The sequence below is a fragment of the Peromyscus leucopus genome, chromosome 6, assembly GCF_004664715.2.
Source record: "Peromyscus leucopus breed LL Stock chromosome 6, UCI_PerLeu_2.1, whole genome shotgun sequence".
Classification (NCBI taxonomy): Eukaryota; Metazoa; Chordata; class Mammalia; order Rodentia; family Cricetidae; genus Peromyscus; species Peromyscus leucopus.
The window spans coordinates 89,862,127-89,872,354 of NC_051068.1; the positions used below are offsets into that span (position 1 = coordinate 89,862,127).

Consider the following 10,228-nt stretch of genomic DNA (forward strand, 5'->3'; position numbering starts at 1 on the left):
CCAGCCTTGTCTACAGAACAGAGATGCAGGACAGGCACCAAAACTACACAAAGAAACCCTGTCTCGGAAAAAAAAAAAAAAACAAAAAGAAAAAGAAAGAAAAAGAAAAAAGAAAAGAAAGAAAGAAAACAAAAAAAATTTTTTGTGGGGAATTTCTTTGACTGCATTATTTAGCTTCATGTCCAATTTGAACATATAAACAGATTTGCTTTTTGTTGGAGGAGATGAAATGATAACAAATTTTTATTATCTTCCTCCCCCCAGTGAAATGACTGTCTAGAAGACTCAATTAACTGTCTCTGTGTCTCTTAACACACCACGCATAGCCCACGTCCTAGCAAAATGCTTGCCCATCAAAAAGAAACGGGAAGAAGCACTTCCTTGTGTTATACACGTGCAGATCTACCTCCCACGTTGCATTATCAGTTCCCTTCATGGCCAGGACTAGCTCTTATGCATAGTTGTTTCTACTCTTTAAATACATAATGCATGGTTTTGTACATAATAACTACAAAAATTGGAACAGTAAAAGTTAAAAATCTGGAAAAGAAACTTTCAGATTACTGACCCCAGCACATAAGTGCCACGTAGGAAAAAAAAAATTAAATTCTGCAAGAAAATTGCAAAGTTGCCAGACATTTAGGCACATGTAAAATAGACAGTGCCATGTCATAGGATAAAGGCTGTAAATTGAGACCTGTCATCTCCTACTGTCCCTACGTGGTAAGAGAGACTTCCTCTTGGAAATGTATGGGGCTCCCACTGAGAGGCAAGTAGAAAAAGGTAGTTGAGGAATATATTCTAGGGCTATGATGACATCTCTGGGAATCAATGAGATTAGCTGCCAAACAGGTAATGTAGGGGACCTCAATCATGCTCATGTCATGAAAGAGGACTACCAACCACATAGCCATTGCTACCAACTTTGGGATAGATCACAGGCATGTAAGAAAATTCAAATCCATTTCTCTGACACTCAAAAAAAAATGCTGCTGGGATCACTCAAACCCCATGCTATTCAGTATCAATTCTCACCCAAGAAAGTGGAAGAATAATTCCTTCTGGGAGAGGGGAATAGTAAATACCACAGAGGAAGTGAAAAAAACAATTTGGTGGATTCCACAATGCCAAATCCTTCCTCATTTGAGAATCACTACTCTAACATAGCTGAAAGAACCTCTCTGTGACTCCATTTACTTCTATGTGAATCTTTTGTAGTAGCTTTATTAGATGCCCATGAGTCTGAAGTTTGAAGCTGGATCAATGGTATTTGAAGCAAAAAATGAGGACCAAGATTAAGTTAGTCCTAATCCTGCAGTCCTTATGTGGTTAATCCTCAGGATTCTACCGCAGCTGTTCCTTCATCAAACATCATATCTGCATTTCAGTCATGAAATATGAAAAGTAAAAGGCGAGAACCCAAAGCCAGTGGAGCCTGCTCTCTTTGAAGGAGCTTTGTAGCTAGAGTTTTCCTGCCTTGCCCACAGTCAGGACAAATCTTTGCCACCTGCCAGTCCCATAGCCGCTCAGACCCGACCAAGTAAACACACAGAGACTTATATTGCATACAAACTGTATGGCCGTGGCAGGCTTCTTGCTAACTGTTCTTATAGCTTAAATTAATCCATTTCCATAAATCTATACCTTGCCACATGGCTCGTGGCTTACCAGCATCTTCCCATGCTGCTTGTCCTGGCGGCGGCTGGCAGTGTCTCCTTCTGCCTTCCTGTTCTCTCTTTTCTCCTCTCTGTTAGTCCCTCCTATACTTCCTGCCTAGCCACGGGCCAATCAGTGTTTTATTTATTGACCAATCAGAGTAACACATTTGCCATACAGAACATCCCACGGCAGAGCTTCCCAAGAATTCTCAAGCAGTGACTTCCACGAACAGCTCACTGAAATGCCCCCAAGTGAATCAGGATTCTGCTGGTAAGAGCTGGGGGTGGGGGTGCGGGTGGGGGAGGGGGAGAGGAATGGGTGATGAGTTAAGCAGGCAATTAGCAGTGTAACGGTTTTCTAATTCAGTTCAACTTATGGAGCGTTTATTGAGAAACTACTGCACAAGCACCGTGCTTGTACTAGGAATGAGGAAATGCCAACGGGGATGCAGCTGTAAGAATGAAGGAAACCTCCGCGATATCAACAGAAGACTTTAATAGGGCTCAAGAGGTGACTCAATAAAGGGACCATTGGTCTGTCTGCAACTCAAGAAACAAAGCATATTTCAATAAGCTGCTATAAGTTTAAGATTTTCAGCCGGGCAGTGAAGGCGCACGCCTTTTATCCCGGCACTCGGGAGGCAGAACCAGGTGGAACGCTGTGTGAGGTCAGCCTGGTCTACAGAGCGAGATCCAGGACAGGTACCAAACTACACAGAAAAACCCTATTTCACAAAACAAAAAAACAAAAAAAAAATTTTTTTCTAAAGCCAAATTATAGGGAGAATCATGTGCTAAGACATCTAGTGCCTTGAAGTTATTGTGACATTCAGGGATTTTGAGGAAAACATTACTGATATCACCAAGAGTACAAAATTATGTACAAAAAATGCACACATACTGTGGGTGTTTCTTGAATTTTAATCATGAGGCTGTTTTGCTGCATATTAAGAAGGTTTTCAGCACAAAAATATTTCTCCTCTCCACTTCGTAAGGTCACAGGAGAATTTTGATTTTTGTCATTGGTACTTTGCATATGCCACGTGTTTGCATACAGAAGTTCAAGTGAGCAGAGATGTCTATTTCAGATCTCCTTGGGATGACTTCCATGGTTTCTACAAACCCCCTTCTGTGACTTTTTGCAAGCTCATCTTGCCTTGAAATGTCCCTACTCTCCCTAACATGGGCATCACTGTCTCAACAGATTTTACCTCTAGGCCCTTACAAGTCATTCATGCTCATTTTCAAATTTTATCTGCCCTGATGTTGTATCTGTTTCGGGTGTCTATGAAATGATATAAAATAAATGAGACACTCCTTCTGGGGCAATAATTTCAGACTTTCCTTTCAGTTCCTAGTGACACTTCATGCTTTTGCAAATCTTCACCTAACCAGTCAACCGAAGTGCATTTGTGATCATTGTTTTTGAGCTATGAGAGAAGTAGGTGGGTGTTCCTGTCTTTATATTCATATGATCAGGAAACACAGAAGTTTGATTGTCTGAGCAAGATCAGACAGTGAGTGATCCTGACATCCATGAGTACCAGGAGTTGAGTTTTAAACCCAGCTTTTCTCACCGAGGGATCTCTACATGGTACACTCCACCTTGCCAAGCTATCTATCTGCGAGAGGGTTCCACCTTTTCTTCAAGCATTAATGTCATCGTGAGAAATAATTCCAGTGGGACAGTTTGACTACTGTAGGCATTATGACCCGAGACTGTACCCACTTCTTAGTGCTGACTAAGAGTTTCATAGTACCACCATTAGAGCTACTGTTTCGTATTTTAATATCTTAAGAACTTACACTGAGCACTCCAAATCTTCGGTAGTTACCCACAAACCAAAGGTATGAGTAGACAGTATGGGAACACCCTAGCCACTTGATTGTGAAGCCAAATGTAGAATTCCATTTGGCTTTGTTTAAGCTCAGAAGGGAAATTTGTGAAGTCGCTGGGCTTGTAAACACCCCCTCCTGTGACCTAATAGCTGTCTCCAGTGGATCCAAATGGGGGTTCTTTTGATGAGAGCCCCATTCACCTCCCCTCAGTCATGCAGCCTGACCCCACATAAACTCCAGTTCTCACAGGGAGGATTTGAGAAAATATTCAGGTCTTCACCCATTATAAATGATCGTAAAACTCGTGTTTATGTTAGTGTGAGGGGGCCGTGGAGAAGGCATGTCATGAGCTTGCCGAAGGCAGGGATGAGTAAACACATAAAAATTAACAACCAAAGTAGTGGAAAAGAAAATCACTGTAAGTCACGTGTGTTGTATCCACTTATAAATGATTCATGTTGGGGGGGGAGGGTTCAGAGTTTAGCACATAAAAGAAGTAAGAAATTATATTATTCTGCCATTTAACCATATCATAGGTATGTTTTGCCAAGGTATAATACCTTTGGAAATCTTCACTTAAAATATGATGATTTTTATATGATAGACTAAAGTTCTAATCTTTCATAAGTAGCACTTAAGGTTTCTTTTTGGAAACTGCAGCCTTTTAAAAGCAGCAACTCAGCATCCAATGCTAAAACTATTTTTAAGGTACATGAAGAAAAAAGGAGTGGTCAGAAAAAAGGAAGCTGATTTTTCATCCCTGTTCTGCAGATGAAAGGGTAATATGAGGTGAGGTTCTTCACACCCATTGTCAAAATCATCTCCTCTGCAAAGCAAAAAGGGGGCAGGGTCAGTGGTCTCCAAGTCAGTCTCTTTCATCATGATAACTTCTAGACCCAATAACGAGCATCCAAAGAACTGTGGTCAAATTGCTCAGACGGCTCTGTCTCAGGACGTATGACTGCAGACAAAGTAACAGAAGTCCTCTTCAAAGTTGTGTGTCCTTTGTGGAAAATCCTTCCATGAAAAACCTAGTTCAGCACGCTCAGTGGTAGAGGGTCCACCTTGCATGCTCAAGGTCCTGGGTTCAATCTCCAGCACTGTAAAAAATAAAAAAGCAAGCATCAACTCATACCTTTAAGTCATTTGTTCCTTTTTGTGCCCAAGGCTTTCAGCCATGGGCAGTGGTCTCTAGGCTCTTGGCTTTACTTCTGCATATATCCATGTTTCTATTTGAACTCTTGAACATGCGTGTCTATTCCTCCTCTATTCTAAGGTTGGTGACAAAAATGAAAATTTAGTAACTCTTCTGCAATATCTACTGGGTCATTTGCTCAAGAATACAGTGGTGACAGACATCCCTCTCTCCTGGAATTTATACTCTAGTGGATTGAAATGAAGAATGGCTAAGAGCAAATGGGCCAGCAAAGGGACATCGGTGAGGCAGGGAGACAGAGTAAACACCAGCAGAAATAGTCATGGCACCAGAGGGTAGTGAGCTGGTAATTTTCTTTCATGAACTGTTATTTTAGCCTGTTTTAAAAGGTGGGATTGTGCCGGGCAGTGGTGGCGCACGCCTTTAATCCCAGCACTCGGGAGGCAGAGCCAGGAGGATCTCTGTGAGTTCGAGGCCAGCCTGGGCTACCAAGTGAGTTCCAGGAAAGGCGCAAAGCTACACAGAGAAACCCTGTCTCAAAAAAACAAAAAAAACAAACAAACAAACAAAAAAAGGTGGGATTGTAAACTGGCTATGGTTTTCACCTGTAATACAAGTACTCAGGCGACAGGATCAAGTTCAAGGTCAACCTGGGTTACATAGCATGGCTCCATCTCAAAGTAGTCATGAGGGAGATGAGTGGCTGGTATGACATAAATATGTTAAGTGACCATGCATCTGGAAGACTAGTTGACTTCACTCCAGCAGGTTTAGCTGAAGTTGCACAGGTTCAGCATGGGGACAAGTTGGACTAACCAAGTTTGAGGATATGCCAAATGAAAACAGTAGGGAAGTGGAAGGCAAAGGTGATTGAGTCTGAAACATGGTATACAGGTAAAGCAGGCAAGTATAATGAATATCTCAGCAACCTAGACTCCACCCAGCTTGGCTATATACACATCCATCTCTAAACAACGCACCTAGCAGCCTGTTAGCAGCAGTCTAGGACTCCACCGGTGTAGAGCTGCGTTGTAGGTCTGCCTTTAATGATGGAAATAATTTACTCCTTTCAGCAACCTCTTGGTGACTGCCTAGTAACCAAATTCCTCTTTCTCTTGACACATGAAAAGGAGGCACCAAATAATAACCAAGGCCCTCAAGCACTTTGACTCATGGGCTCCGCTCTCAATCTCAATAGTGGATTCTTTTCCGATCTGAGCTGTTCCTTTGCTTTCAAGTTGTTTCCTGAGACCTTGCAATCTGTGTATGGTTTTGATTTCAACCTTTCACAAGGGAGGCCAAGAACCTTGAAACACCTGGCACAGACGCTGACCACCCGTAACATACAGCACCAGAACAATAAAAATGGAGCCAAAGCTCTGTTAAAGTGGATTATCATATAGCAAGTGAACTTAAGGGTCAGAGAATGAGAACCTTGATGATATGACCGGTAATGACAAGTACTAGAATATGACCATGGGAAAGAATGACTAAGGTTTCCTGGGTGTGTTGACTATTATAGACAAGGAGTCAAGGGATTCAGGGCCCATGAATGTTTTATTTCCATTAGAAAGAGAAAAGCAAGGGCCAGCGAGGCTGGTTGACCTGCTCAGAGGCACATAGCTAGGTAACGAGAACTCTAGCACTAGAAGTTAAGGTTTCTGAGTCTCCACTGACCATTCTTTCCACTGTGTCTACTTTCAAAACAATCTATGCTCAGCCAAACCCCAGACCTTTTTTGGTCTTCCTATACCAAAGAAAGTCCAGGAAAGCCTCATAGATAACTTAAGGACCACCCATTCTTAGGATTTGTTATCATGTGATATAAACTATTTTTACCATATTTTCCTCTGAGCTCACAAAACTAGCTTTCCATTTCCAAATCATGCTTGAAATCAGGTATCCTGTTGGGTAAGTGTTATCTGCAGAGGAGTAACGCGGTGAAGTAAGGCCACAGAGACCAAAATTTCCCTGCTTTCGGTCTTTGTGTATTTTCATTGGCTTGGAACCAGTGTGTGGAAATTCCAAGACTTCCATATCAATAATTGTACAAGCTGGATTGTCATTTGCCGCATTATAGCTAAAAGGAGGCTTAGGGAGAATATCCTGTTTTTGATACCTTTGTGCCAGGCTAGATAGGACAAATACCAAGTGAATATGGTATTTCAAAGGGAAATTATAACCAAAATATTACATTGTCCTTATAGAGACTCAAAGCATGTAAAAATTCCCCGTTGGGTTTTCAAGAACCTTAAAAGTCAATAAATAAAAAGTGAATGGGCAGAATATTTCATATAAAAATGAAAATAATGTACTCTAAGAGATTTCTCCATTTAAAGGACTCTGACACCTACACACCAGTGGTCCCTGTCATTTTCACCTTCTGAGTCGAGGGCCTTCACACACCACCCAGAACTTTACACCTTCCAGATCTCTCATGACTCGGCAGGAAAGAAATCTAGAATTCTTTTCTTCATCTCAGGGCTATTTTTTTTTTTCTGGAAATGACTGTAACTCACTGAGACATTGTAACAAACCCCACCTTTCTAGATTAGTAAACTGTACAGAAGTTAGAAGTAATTGCATAGAATGGATCTAGAAAGATTATGGTGAAGGTCACCTAAAGGGAAGCCCAAGATGACAAGTGAGAGGCTGTGGGAAAAGGTACCGCGGTTCTTAGCCACAGAGGTGGTCAGGAGGGAGGTGAGCGCACCAATAATTTATTGTTTATAAGACTGTGCTGCTGTTTGGAAAGGATTCCTTCTCAAGAAATAAATCAGATTAGATTCCAAATAATTGCCATGGGGATGTCATCATTCTTACTTGCACTCTGAGTGCTTTCTTGACTGGAAGGGAAGAGGTGGGGTTAGAGCCAGCTCTGGGAATTACTGATAACCTTCCGTCTATCTTATCTAGGAAACCGAGAGGGAGCTAAGGAATGGACATGCTGCTAATGACTGGTCATGGCAGCGGGAGAAAATGTCTGTAATGATACTTGTGTTAGCATCTCCACAAAACTTGTACATTTTTTCACCCCAAACTGGATGTGTGGGAATTTGAATGCCATTCATCCTATAAAATTGTGGTGGAGAAACTGACCCTTTCTGATGAAGCTTGGTCCCATCAGATGCAAAGGCAGACTGAGCCAGGCACTCTGTCCACTTAGCTCCACAACTCTGGGACAGCTGCCCTAAGGGTTACATGTCAGATTTAAATAAATATGACCAGTTCTTTGTGTGTCATCAGAGAAAAAAAAAACATGATCATTTTGATAAGATATAAGAATAATTCCTTAAGAAATAGAAACAGAAAGAGCATAAGACAGGTACTGATAAGTTTGTGGGATATTTGTTTTATGAAAGGAAAGTGATGTCCTGTAAGCACAACCCATCATTTCTCTATGGCACTTAATAAAGCTACCATTTCTCCATGCTTGGTCCCCGGGAGATACGGCCATTTTCTGAATGTTAACAGTAAGGAGGATGTTTTATGGTTTTCCATATGGGGGAAACAAATCTTAGATACCCAGTTTCCATTATAATCAGCATGTGCTGATTCCTTGGTTTTCTTAATAATACTCATTTGATATCTCAGGGTTGCAGAAAGTAATACATATGAAGTCAGTGATGCACCATATTGTAAACAGAAAGTATTCAATAAATATCAGCTACTCTTGAGACAAAGAGACTCTGACCCTTGTCTGTGCCTGACCCTTCATTTACTGCATTTTGCTATAACTCCATGAAGTATTGTCTAAAAAACCCATAACTTTTTATTATTTCAGGCCAATTTTGTGAACGGAACTTTCTACTGGGAGCATACAACCCTTGACACTGGGGCACGATGTTATGGGCCACATAGCCCTATCCTGGGATGTTTGGTCTGGTGGAGTCATGGTGATTAAAAAAAAAGTGGAGAAGTTTAATAACTGTGTGTAAGATTTTCCTGTGGTCCATTTCACGGGTTGCTTTCTCTTTCCCATGTAGTGATTGATGCCAGAACACAGACCCTTCTGGAAAAAGAACAGAGTCTCTGCATCGTCTCCTAGCATGTTCATTGCACAGTTTACATGTAGACATGCGGACATGATGGACACGAACAGATCACTGCCTTGATAATGAGCAATCGGTGTTCTAGGAGGTTTTTTTTTTTTTTCCAAGTGTGGTGTAATGCATTAAAGAATGCATTACAAGTACAAATTCTCAGATGTCACCCCAGATACACTGGAACAACAATTCTGGAGAGGTGTCCAGAAATCTCTGTATTCTAATGCTATTAAAGTATGAAAGAAACTATTCTTTGAGAACCCCCACACCACACACACACACACACACACATTCAGAGAGAAAAGGAAACAGAAAGATATCACCATGATCCACCTTGCTTCTTTGAACATGGCCTCTGTGTATATTACCAGTTCTGCTCCAGAGAAGAATGAATCACAGGTGTGTCATGATAAAATGGTATTTATATCTTTGATCCAATCTGAGTAGACTGCTGGTAAGAAGGTCAGAATATTTGTATATGGGTTTTTGTTTGTTTGTTTTGCTACTTAGTCTTAAGTGTGAGGTTATAGTTAATATCATCATCACACTTTACAGGTGAAACAGAGGGAAAACCTCAGACAGGATGCTCATAGTCACCAAGGGAAAAATGGGGAGCTTGGCATGAACTTTTCTGACGACAGTGCTCTTCTCTGTTCTTTGTGTGACATCACAAGCCTCCACAAACTTGTTCTACCCAGAAATGGAAAAGGATTGAAGTAGGGTTTTTTAATATCTCTCTCTCTCTCTCTCTCTCTCTCTCTCTCTCTCTCTCTCTCTCTCTCTCTCTGTGTGTGTGTGTGTGTGTGTGTGTGTGTGTGTGTTTGTGAGGGGGGAGTGTATGCATGCACTCAGTTGTGAAAGTGTGGGAGTGTGCATGCCAATGTGCATGTATGAGGTCAGGAGACAACCTTGGGTATCAGTCTTCACTTTCCAACTTGTGTTAGAGAGGGGTCCCTTGTTGCTTACTGATACTTACACGAAGTTAGCTGGTCAGCAAGCTTCTCGAGAGGTTTCTCTCTCCACTTCACTGGGATCCAGATACACACTACTGCATCTGGCTTAACATGCGTTCTGGGAATTCAACCTCAGGTCTTTGCCTTGCATTGCAAATGCTTAACCTACTGAGTCATCTGCCCAACTCAAGATTATGCTTCTTGCAATGCATTTCCTACTGGGTGCCATTCCTTCCTTTGTGAGTGACGCCAATGATACGGCCATACAAGCTCCTTGCTGATTGATAACGCTTGTGGCCTCCTCTAACAATGGTGCACTAGAAATAGTACTTCTGCCTTAAAATTAGACTGACAAGCATCTATAACTTACTGGCACAGGCCTTCGAGGGAAATCTCTGAGCTGACCAGCTCTGGAGCGCCACTAAGGCAAGGGCGACGGCATTTCTAACTGCTGCTCCTGTGTCAGACATACAAAGGATGGCCAAAAAATAACTTTGGGCTTGTACAAGGGAGGCAAGTTTCTAATCTGCTAGGAAAAGAAAACAAAAAGTTAAGACATCTTATGACAGATTCCTC

The 10,228-nt window shown here is 41.7% G+C and overlaps 1 long non-coding RNA gene across 1 annotated transcript; it reads left to right on the forward strand.

The window, feature by feature from the left end:
* The first annotated feature begins 1,797 nt into the window (after nt 1-1,797).
* Nucleotides 1,798-8,752, forward strand: LOC119088212. Its single transcript, XR_005091833.1, has 3 exons — nt 1,798-1,929; nt 4,206-4,286; nt 8,438-8,752. It is a non-coding gene; the product is annotated as an uncharacterized LOC119088212 (long non-coding RNA).
* Nucleotides 8,753-10,228: the final 1,476 nt, after the last annotated feature.